This window comes from Athene cunicularia, assembly GCF_003259725.1.
Source record: "Athene cunicularia isolate RWA chromosome 9 unlocalized genomic scaffold, athCun1 chr9_part1, whole genome shotgun sequence".
In the NCBI taxonomy this organism is placed as follows: domain Eukaryota; kingdom Metazoa; phylum Chordata; class Aves; order Strigiformes; family Strigidae; genus Athene; species Athene cunicularia.
This window is the reverse complement of record NW_020799110.1, coordinates 347321-367930: the sequence shown is the minus strand read 5'-3', so window position 1 is coordinate 367930 and position 20610 is coordinate 347321. Positions and strand designations below refer to the sequence as shown.

Sequence of the window (20610 nt, the reverse complement as noted above, 5' to 3'; positions counted from 1 at the left end):
ATACATCACTTGGGAGGGTGAGACTTATTTTGCACACCGGGTGGGCACACAGCGAGCAAACGTGGTCCCTCTTAAATACAGTATGCTTTTACTAGGGACTGTGAATGACTAGGGCAAAAACATAACAAAGACCAGGCATTTAAGGTTTTTTTGGAGTTATATACTGTGAGCTCGGCTGTGGGAAGACCAGTGTGCTTGTTCTCTGCTGCATTCTTACCTCGAGATTGCTTGTGCATGTGTGTTCCTTCCAGTTTGCTCTCCCAAGTGGTGCAGGCAAGCCCTCAGCTCCATCCTCCCACAGCAGGAACAATGCATCGTCACGTCTTGTGGTGACTTTGTAATATGAGAAACTGGCATGGGGATGAGATCATGCTTGTTCTGTCTTCTGACCTAAAGGAATGTAAACCCACTGACCTCATATTTATGCAGACGCTGGCAGATGCTCTTATTCACGCCACTTTGTAATTTGGCATTACACTTAGCCCTTACACTGCATCGTGCAGCGCAGAAATTAACAGCGAGTGGTTTTACGAGATGCCACCACTGCATCAAGAATAGAAGCAAGCTCCTCAGGGTGACCCTGACGTGAGAGGTGGCCCAAAGGTGGCTCGGCGTCCCTCATTCCCTGGGCAGGCCCATGAGAAGGGATCAGGAACAGAAAAACTGGCTACTGGGTTAGTTACTGCAGAGGACACCTCGGAGGAAAAGGTGTGATGGGCAGTGGAGTCTCTAGAGACCATCACCTGAACACACGAGGGCTGTGGGAAAATCCTCCTGAACCTCCGAGATGCCAGTCCTGTGCCTCCATGCAGCCCCCTGGGAGGTGCTGTACGACCTCCCTTTGGAACACACCCGTTCCTGGTGTGACTTCCACGTGGGGGGCTGCACTCAGCAGCCTCGGGAGGGTGCAAACTGCAGGCGCTGTCTTACCTGAACAGCCCTCTCTGTGCTCTACTGCAGCTTGGGTTGGCCCCAGGGGGAGTCTGGGGCATCCCAGTTGAACAGGGGTTCCTCCTGAAGAAGACACCGTAGCCTGCTGTTCTGCTTGGGCGAGGAGCGGGTTTCTGGAGAGCATCCGTCTCTGAGCAGGACATGGAAGGTACAGGCCATCTACACAAAAAAATGCTATCGCAGTTGAGGGTGGTAAGAAGCTGGTATTAACCTCTAACCATATATCCTCATTTTCTCCTCTAAAAGTGTGTGCTTGGGCAGCATAAACTGGACTTGAAAGGCAGAATTTAGACAAGCTTGACTTTAACTCTGGCTGTCTGCAGCACAGGGAGTTGAGAGAAGGGTGCTGAGCTCCTCAGGCACATTTAGGGTGGAGGTGTGCAGGTATAGGCTCCTCAGTGGCAATCACTTACAGTGTATAAGAAGATTAAGATCCCTGAGTAATCCTATTAATTAATATAATTAATTATATTAATTCTAATGTGCAGAGCCAAGAATGTGCCAAGGAGAGCTCCCTGCCACTGGTGCACGGGGGTGTTGTGGGATGGATAAAGCAGAGGAGGCACACGGGAAGGTCCCTCTTGTTGCACCACCTCCTGCCGGAGCGAAGAGCGGAGGAAGAGCCCTGGGCTGAGCCCACCTTGCAGGGCGCTGGGTGCTCCCCGCGGGCTGGGCTCGGCGGACAGGCTGGCTCAGGGGGGGTTGTCAGAGCTTGATGATGGTGTGCCCTCCAAATGTTCTTTTCCAGTTGGAACAGTATCTTGTTCTGGATTTCTTTAAATCAGTTTCCTTCCTCTGGTGAGGCTGGGTAAAAAGCTCTACAAGCAAATAAAAACAGAATTATAATATGTACACATTGTGCTTAGATATAAATTATTTATTAGTATTACTTTAGCTACAATAAATAACATAATCTCTTACATAATACAGAAAAATAAAATTTCTAAATTTACTATGGTATAGCTACAGGGAAGGAAAATTTGTTTCTGCTCCAGGAACAGATATTTTGTATTTCCATAAGAATCCACTTACTAACCCAGTTCAGTCCCTGCTGGCTGACTAGAGAAGTCTAGGGAGCGGAGAGGAGCAGAGATAATTAAATGTTTAAGGAAAAGCTCTGATGAGGATAATTTAGAAAGTAAGCAGCATAATAAAAGACCTGTCCATTATGACTACAGGTTATTATCCCAAACCAATCTCTCAACCCAAACGATTTTATTTTCAAATTCCTTTGAAACAATGAGAAAACATTACAAGGTCTGTCCGTTTGCACACTACCGATTCATGAAAGGTACTGCTGCATCTTCAGGGGCTGTTTGTGCTGTGCCCTAACTTATCCAGCTTCCCTTTGCTTTCAGAAGCTGTAACAAGATGGCTCATGGTTCAAATCTGTGTTAGGCTGTAGCAGTGAGAAAAAAACAAACAACTGTCCTTGCATTTGACATTTTAAGCACTTTTTAACGATGCTGAATATCCAGACAAACCAACATTACTTTGAAAGCTACTGTGGAAAATCAGTGAGAATATGGCCAGAGTCAATTATAAACAAAATAAACAAAACTGGCATTTTCTAAATATTCCTTTAAGGTCTGACCATTTGCTCTGCATCACATGCATTTCAAAGGACTTATAGATGTACTACAGAGAGTATATCTGTATATATAGCAGAATTAAAAAATAGGTCATAGTTACCTGCAAAAATAGCACTTCTCCTTTAAAACTGGGTAGCTAAGAGTCATTATACCAGAGTTATTGACACCAGCGAGGAGAGCTGTGGGAGCAGAGCGATGTGAAATCGGGTCCAATTTTTGTTTGCTTATTCTAGCATAGATCCTCCTTAGAAAAGAAACAAAAAGGCTCTTTATTCCTGCAAAACTTGTGGCATTATCCTCTGTAACCTTCCCGAGGGTGGGGAGTTAATACCAGAACCTTTGCACAGCTGCTCCCAGGCTGGCTGCCCTGGGCCGCTCTCCCGAGGAGCTGGCGCAAACCCCGACACTCCTTAACATGGCACCGAGTTACACCCCCCCAAAACGCAAAGGGTTATTACTGCCGGAATGAATCCTCTTCCTTGGAAAGAGCGGCATGGAATTTAGGGGGGAAATTAAAAGGTTTGGTCATGTTCCCAGTGAAGCTACTTGAAATGCGTAAGACTGAATTATCTAGGGAGTATGACAAAAGTCTGACAAAACCTGGCAGTTTTAATTAATAGCCTCTATTCAGCTGTCAGAACCCAGTGGGTCTACTGAAGAGACAGGGAGATGACAGATCAGCCTCTCCTAACATCCTGTGTAGATGCCTTTAAGGTAATAAAATAGATGTTTAAAAACATGTACTGCACAAATCTTCAAGTCTTTCACAGATGCCCAGATGCACAGATTTGTATCTCAATTACGGATTCCCTCGAACAAGACACTCAATTTAACTCCCTAAAACAAGTCAAACCTGACACAAAAATGATTAAGTATTGAACAAAAAGGTATCATCATGACCATCTGTGAATAAAAAGACGGGGGGAGTTTCACCATTGCAAAAACAAACTTCACAGTTGTAAAGTCTAATGTGTGGTGGTTTTTTTTAATTAGCCGGATGAATAACAGATTACAGAATTCCTAGAATGACTGCTTAACATGGTTGTGGGTGCTGTTGTTTTGTTTTGCAGTGACAGAGATTGCCGCAGGAGGAAAATGTGGAATCCCAGCCTAAAATCTCACATTGCAGAGGTCACATCTTCAGCCTCACGTTGTGCCAGCACTGGCCGCCTGCGAGGGAGCGTCATGGAAATGCTGGCAGTCGCCGGCCGACGCACAACAGCCGCTCTCACCAGCTGCAGGTATCACAACAGGGGCTTCTGCCTGGTCTTTCCTGCCGGGGAGCGCTCAGCTGCTCCGCAGAGCTCCCTGTTACAGGAACACACTACTTCTTGTGAGACACATGGAGTGTCATGTACAGGATAACGGTTATGTCTGACCAGACTCAATCTCACGGCATTACCATTAGCTCAAGGTGCAGCAAAATTACTGTGGGTATGTTCCTGCTTCATAATGGCGTGGTGCACAGTGGGGCTGCACCCATGAGCAGCGCTGGGCCACGGGGGGGGGGCTCCGAGCTGCCTGTACTCGTCAGAGCATCCTTACTGCTGTGGAGACAGTCGCTTTAATGTTAGAGCCCTTAAAAGAGCTTTTCTGTGTGGGAGAAAGCGGATCAGTGAAGATCCTCAGGCCAGCGTGGGGATCCCTCACTCCAGGAAGAGGCCGTTCGGGAAACAGCCTCCACCCGTCTTCTGCAGGCTGTGGAGGAAAGTTTATCTGTGTGTCCTGCCTGTGTATGGAGTGACCCAAGCCTGTTTGTGGGTAAACATGGCAGAGAGGGCACTTCCAGTTTAAAGGAGGTAAGGCCAGCACAGAAGGCTGAGGCAGCAGGGCCCAGCTTTAGCTTGCAGCTGAAAAGGTCTGGTCTGCACTGCTGGCACACAGGGACAGTGGCTGTGCATGACTTGAACCACAGCTGAGTAATCAGCCAGTGGTAAAAGCACACTCTCGGCAGCAGAGAGAAAGCAAGAAAGTGAAAAGTGACAGAAATAGGCCTTCAGGTGTGGGGTTCAGTCTCTGTATCATCCCTGCAAGTGAATTCATACCCCCTCAGCCCATCAGTTTTCTTTCGTCTGCAGAGCTGTGTTGAGATCCCCAGGGTAATACAGGGTCTCCCTGTGCACACCCCTGCCCTGCATGAACATCTCTTGTGTTGCTGCTGGGAGATTTTGGGGGCTGTGAGCCTATGACAAAAAATAGGTGGATCTGGTTTCCCTAGTCATCGTGTCTAGCATTGCACATGCCATGATGATGAAGCACTGTAAATCATGAGTCTGCTCACATTCACTGATAAACCGGTCATGCAAAAGGCTCTTCGGAGTAGGAATTCAGCAGAATGCATTTTACATCTGTCAGAAATAATTCAAGGGTGTGGAGTGACTCATTGGGAACTGCATGAATAATCAAGACTTCATTTTCAGTAAGACAAAGCCATGAACTTTTGTCTGGCACATCAGTGGGGAACATGTTCCCTGCATGAGGGACTGTGTTCTGGGGACTGATGCTAGCAAAAATACCAGAAGGAGGGATTTTTTTTTCACTGAAAACAGACTGGCCACTTTTAAAGTGCAGTTTTGTGTATGCAAATATAGCATGGATGTAAGACTGCAAAGCTCATAGTAGAAAATAAAACTGAGAAAGCAGGTAAGCCTTGCACTGATGTGTGGTCAGAAAAGTTTCTGCTGTCATCAGACAAGTGACATCACACCTCAAGGTGTGCCAGGTTCCGAAATCGATACAGTATTGCAGTGAACCAGCAGAAAAAATCCACAGCCTCAAAGCAGGCCGGGGCTGGGATCATTCCCAGAGAAAAGCCCTTCCCACGGCCAGGTCCTTCTTCACTCGGGCAGGGCGGCAGAGAGGCCCTGCTCAGGACCACAACATGCCCCAGGATGGCGCCGCCGCTGTCTCCGTCCCTCCTCCCCGGCATCTCTCCTGAAGGAAGCGCTTTTGTGATGGGCCTGAAGTGAATCTGTCAGTAACGTCCTATTTATCATCAATAAGGTCTCAAAATATATAGACCTTAACCTGCCGTGGCCCTTGTATCTAATGCTCAGCAGGACCTGCATGTGCAGAAAGGCAGCTGGAAGAAAACAAGGGTAATTGGAGGGACTTCCTTCCCTCCAGAGCCCGAGGACACCTTCTCTACAGCACAAATCTAACAAACACTTCTTCAGATATCGTTTCTTAGATTTTTTTTTTTCCAGAACAGAATACCATTTTAATTATAATGCAGTAACATGTTAGGTAAACAGCTAATAAGTCTTATTAATGGACAGAATGAATAGTTTTGAGAAGCGGTGATGCCAGGTAAACCTTAAAAAATAAAAGATTAAATTAAAAATCAAGGCATCGAATTTGAGACTAGAACAGAAAAATGGGAAACTGTACAGTCTAAGCTAAGTGTTTTAATATTAGTCAAGGACTCGGATTTTTCCCTTGCCCCAGTAAGAAGCAGATTTGTGTTTCAGAGGAGTGATAGATTAACTCTTTCCTTTGCCCTTGGCCAAGGCTGGGAAGTTGCCAACCACTGCTGGTTCCCACTTGCTGTATGAAAATGAAGAGCTTGATTTTTCTCTAGACTGCAAATCAAGCAACAATAGGAGTTGTGCCGATCTGAGGTTTAGATTTGCTGCGCTGAGTAAGAACAAGAAGGGGGGAAGGTGGGATCATTTTTCGGCTGGCCTGTGCCAAGGCCCAGAGCCCAGGTACCCTCGGGGTCAGGTGCTGTGACCCAGCTTGTTCCATCAGGGCTACCAGGTACCGCATCCCCTGGAAGGCAGAGCTGTTTGTCAGACACCCTGAGAACTGGAGATACCAACAGCACGTGGGAATGGGAGCCTTGGTAAGCGTAACACATGGTAGGAAAAACTTTATAAGCTGAGAAGAGATTGGGGGAAAGGTTGGAGGTTCCAGTCAGTGCTCGGAGAACAGAGCGACATGCATTGAGCGACAGGCATTAGCTGGTGTGTAGTAAGGGCCAGAGGTTGTCACTACAGGTCAGGTGTTTCCAGCACTTACTTTCTTTATGTAAATTGTAAAATACTTCCAAAAAGTATTGGTTAGGTGACAGGATAATCTGCCCTTGACCTGTTCTTGCAAGGACAGGGCTAAATTCACCATGACCACAGTTTACAGCACTTCAAGGACGAGGTGATCCCACATGAATAAGAGACAGTGAAGGGGCGCCCGAGCGCGCGGGCCGCTGAGGCAGGCATCGCTGGGAGCAGGGCGAGGAATGCAGAGGCGTGTGCTGAAGGTGTGGCAGGTATGTGTGAGCTGTTAATGACTGCGCTGAAGAAATCCTGGTGATACAGAGGTGAAGGAGTCCAAGAACTGGAGCTCAGCCCATGCTTTGGTATCAACTGAAGGATTGTGCTGCGGCCATAGCAGCTGGTGCAGGTTCCTGGCATGGAAATGCTGTTCGGCAGCAGCGATTCTGAATCTCACACACCAGCAAAAGACAGGGGCCTGCCTTGTTATCATCTTAATTTTCAAAGGCTTTATAATGCTTTGCACAGCCAGCCTGTCATTCATTTGAGACTTCAGTGGACAGGGCACTTCACAGCTCTTACCACCCCCCTCCTCACAAGGCCTGTCTTGACACTGACTTCCTTGTCACCCACTTACAACCAAGGCAAGGCAGCATAATTGGGGGTTTAATTTACTCTTATGGAATGTGGATAAAACTGAGAAATCTGATAGACTAAATGTGGCAAAAACGCTGTCTAGCATTCATAAAGCTGAAACGCAAAGAGCTTAAGTTCTGCAACTTTAAATGTATGGAGTCTGTCAGATTATGAGCCAGAGCTGTGCCAGGATCTGAACCTGCCTTTTCAGCCCTGCGACAGAGTTGCCAGTCCCTCTTTCCTTATTTTAAGGGCTTCAGCAGTAGCGTACCAAAGGGACCTGCACAATCCACACGTGACCGCTGCTCTGCCCGCCCGTGTTGCCTCACCACAGAGAATGACTTTGAAGTACGGGTGGTCACAGCATTGCACCAAAATTGCTTCTCCCCCGTTCACCCTATTTGCTGCACTGGCTCGCCGTCGCCCCCCAGGCGCTGAGGAGGCTGCAGCACGCGCTGGCGTGGCACGCTGGCCGCAGGCAGGGCTTTGTGCTGGGACCAAGGGATGCCTTGTGGGGGAACGGGCCGTGGGCCGAAGTGGTCTCTCCTCAGGTCTGGCAGCTGTCCCACCCGGGCGTCTCCGGCTTCTCCCGCAGGCAGGACGGACCCAGAGCACGGGGCTGGCGGGGCAGTGGCTGAGCTCTGGCCCCATGTCTGACCGGCAGCACACGATCGGGCACGCTGCCGACACACTCCCTGGGATTCCAGGCAGGAGACGTGCCACATCCATCTCATCTAGATTTTTGAGATCTTCCATCCCAAAGACTTGGCCAGGTGATCACTGTTTGGGTTTTTTTCCTTTTTCTGTGTGGTAACTTCAGATGTTTTCTACCAGACAGGATTTTGAGTTCCTTAAGAAAGGCAGCCAGCCTCAGCTACAGAAAGCAGACGTCTGCAGTGGTTGCACTGGGTGTCTGCTGACTTTGGGCCTTGTTCTGTCATAACATTTGGCACATACCTCACGTTTCCCTGGTTGCATTCCCCCAGTACGCAGCATCGCTGTGAGCACATCGGGAGGAAGGGGAAGCACGTGCCGTGCTCTGTTCTGGGGGAATGCAACCAGGGAAACGTGAGGTATGTGCCAAATGTTATCACTGCCATTCAAAAAATGCTCTGGTACAGTCATCTGTGTTTCAACGCCTGGTTATTGTGAAAGCCAAGCAGTGCCATCCTGTCCATGCTAAGAGGCCATCCCTGAATCATTTCTTTTGGTAGATGTGCCAGGAGGAACGCAACGGAGCTTCTCATCACTGTGTGTCAGAAATGAAGTTTCCTGGGAGTAAGTGCAGGGTCTAGAGGATCATGGTGTTTGTCCCAGGAGTTCTTTTGCTCGCAGGGATCAGTGCTTGGAAAGCTGCTGTAACACACCAGGAGGAGAGCAGCCTGGTCACTCCCTCAGAGGAGCTTCACATGCCCCTGCCCAGGAGGAAGATGAATGTCACCACAGCAGTCGGCTGCGTGTCCCCGGCTTTTCTGAGCTGAACAGGTTTGTGTCAGCTGGGAAGAGTGAAGTTGACCTTGTATGCAGACAGTGCTGCAACACCACAGTTAAACTCTAATTCTTTAAATATGTGCACTTGGGGTGTTCTCTCAGTCAAAGCTGGTACATCCTGTGCTACCCATTTCTTCCAGGTTGACTCATATTTAAATCTAATGGTTGAAAGAGTACAAACCTAGTCAGCCAAAATGGTTATAGGAGGAAGAGAGAAGTCAATTTAGGAAATATGAATCACTTGAACTTCACAAAATTCCTGAATGGGGAAGCTGGGGCTCAAAGATAATGTAAAAAATCTGTTCAGTGCTGGAAACAAGCCAAGTCCTGCGGCTTCTAAGTGGGTGTCTAACCACAAGACTTCCCGTCTTCATCTAACTAAAGATGCTTGCTCATCATTCTTGAAAAAGATGCTACTCTAATCTTTTTTGTTCATGTTACTGTGCAGAGAACGTTAACACTACGTGTCAATGCAGTTTGTGATGGGAAAATGAAGCAAACTTAACAACTCCATCATGTATTCTAGAGAAGTCCAAAGTAAATTCATTATTGCAGCTAACGTTACAGACTAATGATGTCTTGGGAGGATCTAGTATATAGTGTTTACAAAGTCACCTGCTCTGGTGAAAAAGGGGATTATAGTGACTGGTTTAAAACTGGCTACTTGGCCTGACCAAACAGCTTTATCCACTGCAGAGATCATAAAGATTTTTATCACAGTGGGATTAAGGCATCGATTTACATCTGACAGTAAATTAAACTGAGATGAGTGATGCTGTAAACATCTCCAGTTTCCTGCCTTGACTTTCTTGGATATTGCTAATCCTGGGGGGAAAATGCTGAACAGGACTTCCAGCAGCTCCTGACTCAGCACAGCTCACAGCCCAGCACACTAAAGATTACCAGCACTTATTTCAATATATTGCAGTAGTAAGAGGTGACTGAAGAAATGCATAAGACCCCAGCAAAGCTGAGTATGGGGCAATACAACAGCAAATTATTTTTCATGTATATAACTGTAATTTGATGTAACTAGAAAAAAGTATAACTTCACCTATAAAAAATGATCGGACCATTACCAGGCAGGAGTGAGGCCTCAAGCTTGTGCTAGATGGTGTGAAAACATCAACTCAGTGCTCTGCAGCAGTCAAAAAAACCCCAACAGATTTAACACTGGCAATTATTAGGCGACCAGAACAGAAGATGTAACTGTGGTAGGGTACAAATCCAGGGTTCAGACACACTTTGAGCACTGTTTGCAGTGCTGGTTGCCTCATCTCCAGCAGGTACATTAGAACTGGAAAAGCTTCAGAGAAAGGCACCATGCTAGAGGCCATCGAGCGGGGTGGATAAGGGTGCCTACAAAGAGCAAAGGCTCGTAAGAGCCAGGTTCAAAGCAAATCAGAGGACGTCAGTCCTCATGCAGCAGCACTAGCCCTGCAGAAGGCTTTGCAAAGGGCCTTTGCAGAAAACATGTGAAAATTTCTCAGGGACTCATGGGGAAAATGGACAAGTACGTGGAACAGAGCCAGTGAGAATCACCAGAGAGATTCACAGCCAGCTCATAAAATCCCTTGAATTGAAAATGAGAGAGGCTGGGAGATTAGCAGGGGAAGAACAGCAGGTATGTTTGCCATTTTCTGACTGTTTTATAGGTATCTGCTTGCAGCTGGCTTGGGAGAGAGGACACTGGAGTACGAGGGCCGTTGGGCGGATGCGGTGTGGTCTGTGTCATGCACACAGAGGCTGCTGTGTGTCCCACTCGTCTGCTCCTGGTTTAGGGCCAGCAGCCTCCCGGACAGGGGCCTGGCGGGCAGCCTGAGGCCGTGAGAGCTGCGGGCGCGCCACCGCCGCACAGGAATCGCCATCCGGCCGCGCCGGGACGGGTTGGCTGGGGGCCGGCCCGTCCTGCACAGGGGTCGGTACGAACACCCCTGCCTCCGCCGGCACGTCTCCCGCACAGGGACGGGGCCAGCAGCAAGCCTGCCCCCCGTTCACCAGCTCCACGCGCTGTAATTACAGGGAGCCCTGGAAGGGAAAACAAGACCGATCTCTAGAGGGGCCCCGGTGAGGATCAGGCATCAAAAAACGTCTCTGGGTTGGTTCAAAGTATGCATGAGGAGGAAGAAGCACATTAGAGCGATGCAGCTCTTCAGCACGTGGCCCTGCCGGTGCTGAGCTACAGGTGCTACCCCCAGACTAAACCTGTCAGTGCACAGCCATGGGCTCACACCCGTCTCCAGGCCATCTGCCTGCAGGGCGTAGCGGAGACTCCGTCAAGAGCACAACAAACCTCAGACATGCAGCTGAGGGCCTGAGTAGTCTGCCCCTTCCACTGTGGCTTGCTTGCTTCTCATTTTGCGTTGCTATTCCCCTTCTGATAACCATGGCTCCCTGCTGAACAGTCCAGACGCGTGTTTCAACACCCTTCTCTGAAAACGGGATGTGGTGCTGGCTGTGGCTATTTCGAGCCACTGCTGGGAGCAATCGCCGACGCGCACGGATGTGCGAGTCTGTGCAAACTGGCAAGGAGACGGATCTGCTTCCACACACGTACGTTGTGGGTCTCTGTCGCAGGAACAGCATCAGAAAAGACGTCCTGCTCAACAGTGGCCTTATTTCAGCACGCCTGCCTTAGCACCCCGGGTTCACACCGGCACCTCCACTGGATGTTACTTGTCCTGGTGCCTTGTGTGTTTGTCGTCACAGCTTCATGCAGTTATAACCAGAGATTCAGCTGTCCTGGAATGGCAGAGTCACACCGGGACTGCTCTCCCACCTGGTGCAACTGCACAAAGCTCTGCTGAAAGCCTCTGTGGTGTGCAAAGGCAACGCCGGCTGTTTTGATTCGTAATTGTCTCTGTTTACATATTAGAAATTCACTGACTGCTATTCAGGCATGAAATGAAGTGATTGTTTGGAGGGCCTCAGGAAAACCCTCACATTTCAGGTGTGAGTCACCTCTCTGAGTTTTGTCTATAGCAAAGAGGCCATACGGTTCAATGGACTTTTTCTGACTATAGCCTGAGGTGGTACTGGCATTGCTTCCAGCCACGAGCTGGGGCTGGCCGGGCTGCCAACGCCTCCCAGCCCTGAGCATAACCTGTGCAATGCAGAGCAGCACAGCCCCACACCTGCACCCCGGCCCCACACCTGCACCCATCAGAAACTGGCCCCAGCCTGTGGCTCTTCCAGGGGCAAGGGCTGCCCCAGCTGCAGACCCCAACAAACGCTGATCATCCAGAGGACTTGACAGTCCTTTATCTCTCTGGTACATTAGACTCGTCTCTAAAATTTACCTTTATTCTCATTCCTACCTTATTATTACTAGAATGGATATAATGTTTTTTTCCCTCAGAGCGAGACAAAATCCAGAGGCAACACCAGGACAACACTGGGAGAGGAGCAATGCGAAGAAACATTCAGAGACAGAGTTTAAGGGGACAAGCTGTGAGCCCAGCAGTGGGTTAGGAGGACCTTTGGCATGTTAATTTTTAAGTCAGGCTGAAGCCACACGTGGTTAATGGCGGGGTGAGGCAGCTGGGCGCTCGCTCCCAGAACAGGGGAAGGCTGGCGGTGCAGGCAGGGCTCGGGGCCCAGAGCCAGGCCCGGCATTATCTCAGCTGTTACTGTGAACTCTTCAACCCTCACAGACGTTAAACAGCTTCACATTTGTCCTCTCTGTCACGGACTTTCTCTTTCAAAAATTCTGACAGCTTAGGGCCACAGCCGAGCTGGAAGCTGGGTCCTGTGGGCTGAGTCCTGCTTGCCTAAGCCCTGCTCGCCTGAGCTCTGCTTGCCCAAACCCCACTTGCCAGCTCACTGGCTAACTGTTGCAAACAAATGCTGTTCCTGTGTGTCCCCCCGGCCACGACCAGGCGGTGGGCTCAGCCGAGCCGAGCAGGTCCTGCCCTCCCTGAGGGCCAGACTCCAGGCTGGTGGCACACAGGAGCACGGTTGGGAGCAGGACAGGGTTCAACTCTGCCTGAAGCACCAAGCTCTGCAGGAGGCTGGAGAGGGCTCAAGCTGCCCAGCCCTACCTCCCAGAGACCGGGCCGAGCTGGGGAGCAGCTGTGCTGCAGATCTGGGCCAAGCGGGGACGGGCCCTGGACCCTGCCAACGCTCAGGCACAGCCGGGGCCAGGCGCTGCCCGAGCCGTGTTCTGGGCAGGCACCGCTGGTGGAGAGAGAGAGACCCTGTCCAGAGACAGAAAGTGCAGGTCTGCAGGTGCCCCACGAGGTCCTACAGCCTCTGGGAGTCGCTCCCCAGGGGTAATTTAGGGGCTGAGGCTGCGCCCACCCAGCCCCATCCCCCGGGCGGGGAGCGGGTGCCAGCAGACACCGAGTGTTTGCCCAGGGATTAGGCAAAGTAAGCCACTGGGTTTGTCCATCCCCCCATTCACGGGGCCCAGTCACTTCATCTTTCTTTGTCTGAGTGGTATTTAAAGGCCAGTATTTTAAGCCCCCTAGTCCCCTCAGGAGCACATTACAGGCTGGCTAAACATTCTGTGGTTGTCTGCAATGCCACAAGGACCTGAGCTGCACTCTCCTCCACGACAAGCCCCGTGCAGTGCTGCTTTTGGTAGCGTGGACGGAGCAGGCACAGCTGCTGGCGTCTGCTGTCTGCTCAGCTTTATTTTGAGGTATTTATTCTTAGCAAAACGGCTTTTTTTAGGTCCATATGCATAGATCAGGTGGTCACCTGTGGCAATATGTTTATTCACAGATTCTAGCTGCTTTCAGGGAACAGCCTTCTCTAAACATAATTAGGGCTATTTAAGTAGCTGCTCACAATTATCTCTGGGTTCACACAAAACACCACATACTCCCTCACTGAGCAGTAACTCCCGGAGATACAAGAGTGAAAAGCCACAGGCAACTTGCTGTTGAGTGCCTCAAGGATTTTTATGATCCTGCTGTAAATGTAAGTTTACTTTTGAAGAGCTGCACACCTACTACACTGCCATTAGATTAGTTTTCAACCTGGCAGATTTACCTGGCAGTTCGACAGTTGTTAATATCCTTTGCCTGTATGAATTATGGCACAGACAGATGTAGAACAGCCTGATTTGGGGATGGATGATGGTGACACAGCATGTCCTTTCAGCTCTGGTAAGTAAGCTTGGGAGGAGGACTAGGGACAGCTTCTAGGAGAGAAGGAATGGGAAAGCCTTGGCACAAGGAGGGGTGGTGAAGCCTGAAGGTTGGATGACGTCAACAGAAGAGTCTTCATGTCACGGTGACCATGTTCCTTTCCTTGGCGCCACTCCTCATCCCAAGACCACAGCACTCCTTCTGCCTCTCCATCCTGCCCTCCCCTTCCCCTCTCTCCTCCGCTGTGCCATTTCTCGTGCCTCTCTTCGCCCCTCGGCATTCACCCTGCCGTCCCAGGCTCCATCCGTGGCAGCAGCCAGTTCCCATGGCACCTGGCCCCGTGCACACCACTGCCCCCCCGCCTGGCCTGTCCCCCCCCTCACAGCCAGCCTGGGGCGGGGTGAAGGGTCGGGGCCCTTCAAATGACAAATCCTCTGCACCCAGAGGATGGAGAGCAGACACAAGAATTCACCTCTCCAGGGACGTGATGGCTTGCTTTGAATGAAAAACAAAGACATCTTCTGAGCTGGGGGATTTTCTTAGTGCTTCTTGACACCAGACCCTCTGGTTTTGACAAGAAGAACATGCCACCATTAGAGAAGGATGAATTTGCACCTCTCTCAGAGAGCATGTGAGCCAGAGAAGTTTTTGTAGGTCCAGAAGGAACATGCGATTCATCAACACATGTAACAACACATGTAAGAGCTTTCCCAAGAAATTCTGTAATAGGCTTTCATTATTTTATTATATAAGGATTTTTGGAGTGATGCGAGAATCAGGAGCTGACACATCTTTGGTAGAAACTTTGCATGCCCTGCGCACACATCATCGCTGCCCGACCCACCCAGAGATCTAGGTGCCCAGGGGCCAGTGCTGGGGCTAGATCCCACCTCAGAGACCTGCAGCAAGCCCCTCACAGCAGCTGGCGCCTTCCCGTGTCCATCCAGCACCGTCACAGGTACAGTCACTCCACTAACACAGAAATAAGAAACGTGAAAGATGCAAAAGCTGCTTATAAACAGCTCCACTCCCTTCCTTAAAATGTTATTAACTATTTCATAATGTAACACCAAGAGGGAAACTGGGTGCCAGTTTCCAAAGCTTACAGATGCCACTGAAAACAAAGGAAGCTTTCCAAGCACAAAAAGGGGCTGCAAAAAGAGTCTGAGCCGTGGAGAAACCCTCTTTGTATGTCACATCCCCTCCTGCTCCGGCAGGAATGGTGTAAACGCACACTCCAGTCCGCTAAGGCAAAACACAGACCTTTCTCCCCTTTGTTCTGCCTTTGAGAAGGCTGCTTCAAGAGCAGCCAGCCCATCCTTGTACCAGCTCCACACTGAGACTAAAACACTTCTGAGATCTACTAATAACATTTTTCTGCAATATCACAGGCTAAGTCCAGGAGAATGAAGCTGAGCTGACTGCGAGCAGAATTACAGAGAGAACTATTTACCAGGAGGTATCAAACAAAATTCCTGTTGTCATTTTTAGACCTTTTTTGCCACATTGCCTGGATGTCTGGCATGATTTCTGTTTCAGTGTATTCCTTCCTGGTAACCAGCCTCATCTGCCACCCAGCATTGCAGACCGGTGCTGACATGTGGGTCGCACAAAGGAGCCACGGGCAGGTGGACTCCGACAGTCTCCTTGGTGCTTCACTGCGTCTGTGCAAGTCTGGACTCCCCACATTTTTTTTCTGCAAGTTGCCTGCATGTGGCTTCAGTGAGTTTTTCAGCTTTTGTCCTTCCTCCTGCCCTAAATAATTTAATTTCTGGGATTCCATCAAGGCCATCATATTAAATGGATTATAAAGCTTACTTGCTCTTTAGGCTCAGCAGGAAAAGTGCTGCCCCTGTAAGGGCTCACGCGAGTTCGAGCAACATTATCCTGGGCCTATACAAGTGCCAGGGAGCAGAACTTGGCCCCAGCCTCGGCCCCAGTGGGTGCTGAGCTATCAAGTCATCTGGAATAAGTCTCATTTTCAGAGCAGTGCAATTTTCTCCACAACGATGTTATCTTTGTTCCTCGGTTTCTGGCAGCAGAGCTGCTCACACATGCTATTAGCAGATGGCAGAAGACGTACATGGAATTTGCTTTCAGAACATTTCTTCCATTCTTCCTCCCAGACTGAAGAAGTGCAAATTCAAGCTAAAAGCATGTACTAACTACAGCCCGTTTCCAAACAGGGCTACAGACAGTTAAAAGCAGGCTCCAGTAGAAACCTCTCAAATATTTCAGTCTCTCTGCCATAGTTTAACTACTCAGCACATACTCTTTAGTCAGAAATGCAGGGAGTGCATTTCTGTAAAGCCATACTCCTCGGTGTCCTTATGTCAGCTTCTTTCTGTTAACAAGCAGCAGGCACTGCAGGAAGGCAGAAAACATCCACGCAGTCTGTCCGGTGTGTTGAGGCATCTGTCTGTGGCCCACACGAACTGCCGTAGGCTTGGCAGGGCTTGGTGCACTTGGTGTAGACCAAGACAAACACATAAATTTAAGGATCAGGCAAACAAACTGCCAGAACAGGCATGAATTCAGCAGCACGGACGTGTGCGTGTCGTTCAGGAGAAGCCACGAGTCCAGTGAGCTTCACATCATCCCCTATTTATGCTGCTATGAGCTGAAACTAAATTGGCCTTGCAGTGGGGCTGCTGTTGGCAGGACTCTGGGACCTGTGGTTGTAGCCACGTGCTTGAGCACTTCCCGGAGCCACCACTTGCTTTTGGTCTGGATGCCTTGTCTTGGGAAAGAATCTTCTTATTCAGGGTTCTTCTTATAACACATGATTTTTTTTCTGCCTCCCTAAACCAAGGCAAATTCTGCTCAGAGTTGCTCTTGAACTTGATGGAAAACACAGATGAAAGACCATTGCTTTGAGACCACCTCAGCCTCCAGACCTTACATAAACATTTTTCATCTGTTTTGTTTTCTCCCCAAAGGACAATTTTATTCTAAGTTCATGAGCTTGTGCTGAAAAACAACAGAACATTTCCAAAGTCCCAAAATTCAGTGGAAACACGAGTCTTAACGCTTTGGGTCCAAAGTTAAACTCGACATGTTGACCCCTGCCTAGCGCCAAGTGGAACAACCTCATGTCAACAAGAAAGGTGCAGTAGTTCCAGCCCCTGGGGGTGGCTGTGCTCAGTCACAACTCCACAGCTCACTGTGCCCCTGCCCACGGCCACCACCAACTCATGCTCCTTGTGGCAGCACCGGCCACAGCCATGAGCTGCCTCCTGGAGCCTCCACCACAGGCAACCTCCCTCTGCCCCATGACCCGCCGGCTGGACGCAGCTCATCACCAGCAAGCGGGGGTCTCGTTAAGGCTGGAGGTGCTCTGGCCCGCCCAGAGGTTCTTGGCCCTCCCAGCCGCAGGAGAAGTGGGATCTGGGTTCTCCCATGGCCTGGACGAGCGCTGCACGTACCGGGTGCAGGTAGCAGCACCAGCGGAGAGATGCAGAGGAGAGGCGGGAGCGTGGCCCCGGCAGCCACATGCATGGGGCAGCTCCACAGCGGAGTTGGGGTTTGGACCCCCCTCGGCAGTTCCAGGTGCCGATGCCGTGCCTTGGGGTCTGAGCCCACTCATCCTCAGAAAACCATGGTTAAAATCCCCAAAGAGAAAAATTTCAGCCATAAATCAGGTACACGCTGCAGACCAGAGTGGGACACAGTCAAAACCCGTCTTCAAAGGACTCCTCAGGCAGAGCAGGCTGTGGTGCCCCATGGATGCTGGAGGTTGCTGCTATCTCATAACACATGATTGAAAGATTGGAGTACTCAAAAATTCTGACTGCTACCTGCCTGGATTTAGAGCTTCAATTTTCAAGCCACTATTTCAAATGTGAAAGCTGAAATTTTATTTTTTCACAAAGATACTTGATTACATAATTAAAAACTGCTTCAGTGGTACAATTATCATGTTGACGCTCTCGTCTTTCTGCCCTGTCTGAGAGAATTTGTTACTTTTGTTAGATAATGCAGACAGAAGGGGCACTGACTCCTTGCTTTAAATTCCAAGATTATTCAAAATCGTTTTATCCCATATGACTGTAACTCCTACTGTGCACTGTGCTCTCTCATCAAAGACGGAAATCCCTGGTTTCACGAGGTCATCAAGTCCTCAGTGTTGCTGTTCTCACAGGGCACGAGCGCCCGTCCCCGCACACCCGTGCAGCCCTGCTGGCAGGTCAGAGCACAGGGGCAGCACCTAAAATGCTGCTTCATGTCTCTGCCAATACTAAACCATTGAAGTCATACTTCTACATGCACCTCGTTACACCTTCCACTGAAAAGAGCACAGGTAGAGGCACTTCTGTGCCAACCACTGAATTTATCTCCTTAAAAAAGTATTTTCCCTGCAGCCTAACAGAGATGGCAGCCCTTGATAACCCGCTTACTTTGTTCAGTGTCAGGAGCACCTGGTGGAAAGGACTGAAACTCTGCAGAGAGGGCACGGCCCTGGATGGTCACTGGTGACTGGGCAGCCAAGGGGTCTCCCCTGTGCGCAGGGCAACCAGGGGCAGAAGGAAAGAAAAGGCACTGGGGGAAACCAGGGTTTTTGTTATATTTTTGTTGTACTTGGAGGAAAAAAAGCATTTGTCACCTGGCTGAGACAGCTAAGAGCGATGTATTCTGCAGGTCCTACCTAGCCGCATGGAACGGCTGACATCGAGGGCTGCCCATGCCCCAGATCTCTCCTGTTACCTTCTTTTGTTGAAGCCAAAGAGCTGCTTTGAGTTGCCTACATTTACCTGGCCTTTCCTTCCCTTGAAGCAAACACAACAGTAAAATTCCCTGGTGTATTTCTCTCCTTCCTGAAGTTTCTTTTCTCATTTGCCCTCCTCCATACAATCAGACCCCTTTTCACACATGGGTGAACCCAGAGAATCATTTAGAGTGGGAACCACGTGAACCAGTTCAGTGGACATCAGGTAATTGTGCCTCAGAGGCCTTTCCGAAGGTCAAATATTTCTGGGTAATTTTCCCAGCTGCTTGCTTTGTTAAACGAAAACCCCCTGAAACTGGGAAAAGAACAAGGTGGCTTTGTGAAAGTCACTGACTGGCCCCGTGAATCCGCCTGCCCCGTATCCCCGCGTGATTTCTCTGTTCCTTTTCCAGGATGCCCATCTCCACAAGTCCCCTGCTCATGCAGAGCTTGCGTTGCTCACTATTGCCCTGAGAAGGGCTGAGATGTTCCAATGCACTTCTCAGCAGATTCTTACACTTCTACTTCACTTCCAAGCTTTTACAAAAAAAGGTTTGCTTTACATTTGCATCATGATATGAAAAACAACCTAAACTTCATCTCTGACACAGACAGGCAGGCAGGCAGGAGTGCCTGTGAACGGGGGATCTGTGTGACCTCTCCTGTGTCGACCATGACAGGGGAGTTCACGCTGCGGCCCTTCGTTCCAGGCACTGTAAATCTGGGTATGGCCACAAAAAAAACAGAAACATTTGTGATAACAACTAAGAGACTAAAAGATTGATTTAAATGAACTGACAAGTGCTACAGCCACAAGATAGTCACATAATCCCAACTTTCATACAAAGCTAGACAAAGAATATCAAACAAAGAAACTTTATGTTTTTCTTTAGCATGTGCACTTTCAACTACAGAAGTAATAGATTTGTTTTATACTAAGAATGGAAGCACCGAGGGGCTTTGCTAGACATAATTTATATTTTAGGATATATTTTAACTTAATAAACTGGACTTGTTTTCTGAAAAACAACTTATAACCTAGAACAGAACAATGCCACTTAGGCTCTAAATTCATTACAGCAAAGGCTTTTTTAAATTGCAAAACCTGGCACAACAAGGCCCTGGTTTGTTCTCTTCGGAATGCAGTACCAATAAAGAACAATGCAGTGCGTTCCCAATCCCAAATTCTTTACCGTTGCTCCAGACACTACAAAGGTTACACGGAGTTTGCACTGCACAGGATTCCTGTACTGCACAGGACTGTGAACGTGCACAAGTATTTCCAGACTCCAGACAACAGTTGTTACATAGATCCAAACACGATGGCGGCTGTGGTCAGATATACGTGTAGAGATGCATGTGAAGGGGCAGGTATAGGCTGGAATGGGCTCATTTTAATTAAGGAAAGCATGAAAACTGACAGATGCATTTGAGAAAGTAATTTTAAGGTAATGCAAGTGCATTTACTGCTGATGCTTAGTAGAGCTGCAGAGGGGAGCCCTGTGGCTGCTGCAGGCCACCTGAGAGCTGAGCTCTATTCTTACTGTGCACTGGACACGAACTGGGCACAAATCCTTTATCCCTGCAGACTCCAGCCCCCTGGGACCGTCCCCGTGACCCTCCCCACGCTCCTCTGTGCCTGCTGCCACGGGGGCCACGTCCTCCTGGAGAGGAACGCCTGGCCCCACTCGGCCCTGTCACTGCTCCAGGCTGGCTGTCCCCAGGGCCGTGGCCTGCTCCAGGCACAGAGTTTAACCTGTGTTTAAAATACATAAATGCCAGAAAAACTCTGTACTCCATTTAAAGATTTATCTCATTCCACTCGGGAGAGGAAGGAGAGTTTTTGCAAGAAGTAACAAAAAAGAAGCTCTAAAATGCCCTCACAAACTAGTAAAGACAAGACAAACAGTCACTGCCTCAGCACAGCACGTCTGGATTAGGCTGAGGGACCTGGGCTATCGGGGCTGTTTGCCTCATTGCTGGCTTGCACAAAAGCTGGTCTAAAGCTTTATCCTAAAGGAATGCAGTGTCCAGCAAGGACTGATAGTGATCGAGCGATGAAGTCCCCACAGGCATGTGCTCCTGGGGAACAATGGGACTTAACTGCATGCTGGGAAAAAGTCCCTCATCAGTACAGCAAGATGAAAGGT

The 20610-nt window shown here is 49.3% G+C and overlaps 1 long non-coding RNA gene across 7 annotated transcripts in view; it reads right to left on the bottom strand.

The window, feature by feature from the left end:
- LOC113483276 overlaps positions 1 to 20610 on the bottom strand; it is an 83623-nt gene that overhangs the window by 14523 nt on the left and 48490 nt on the right. For all 7 annotated transcript variants that reach the window (XR_003399000.1, XR_003399001.1, XR_003398999.1 and 4 more), the window contains 2 exons: positions 931 to 1769; positions 218 to 390 (listed from right to left, as the gene is read on the bottom strand). This is a non-coding gene — a long non-coding RNA (uncharacterized LOC113483276). The remainder of the gene's footprint in view (positions 1 to 217; positions 391 to 930; positions 1770 to 20610) is intronic.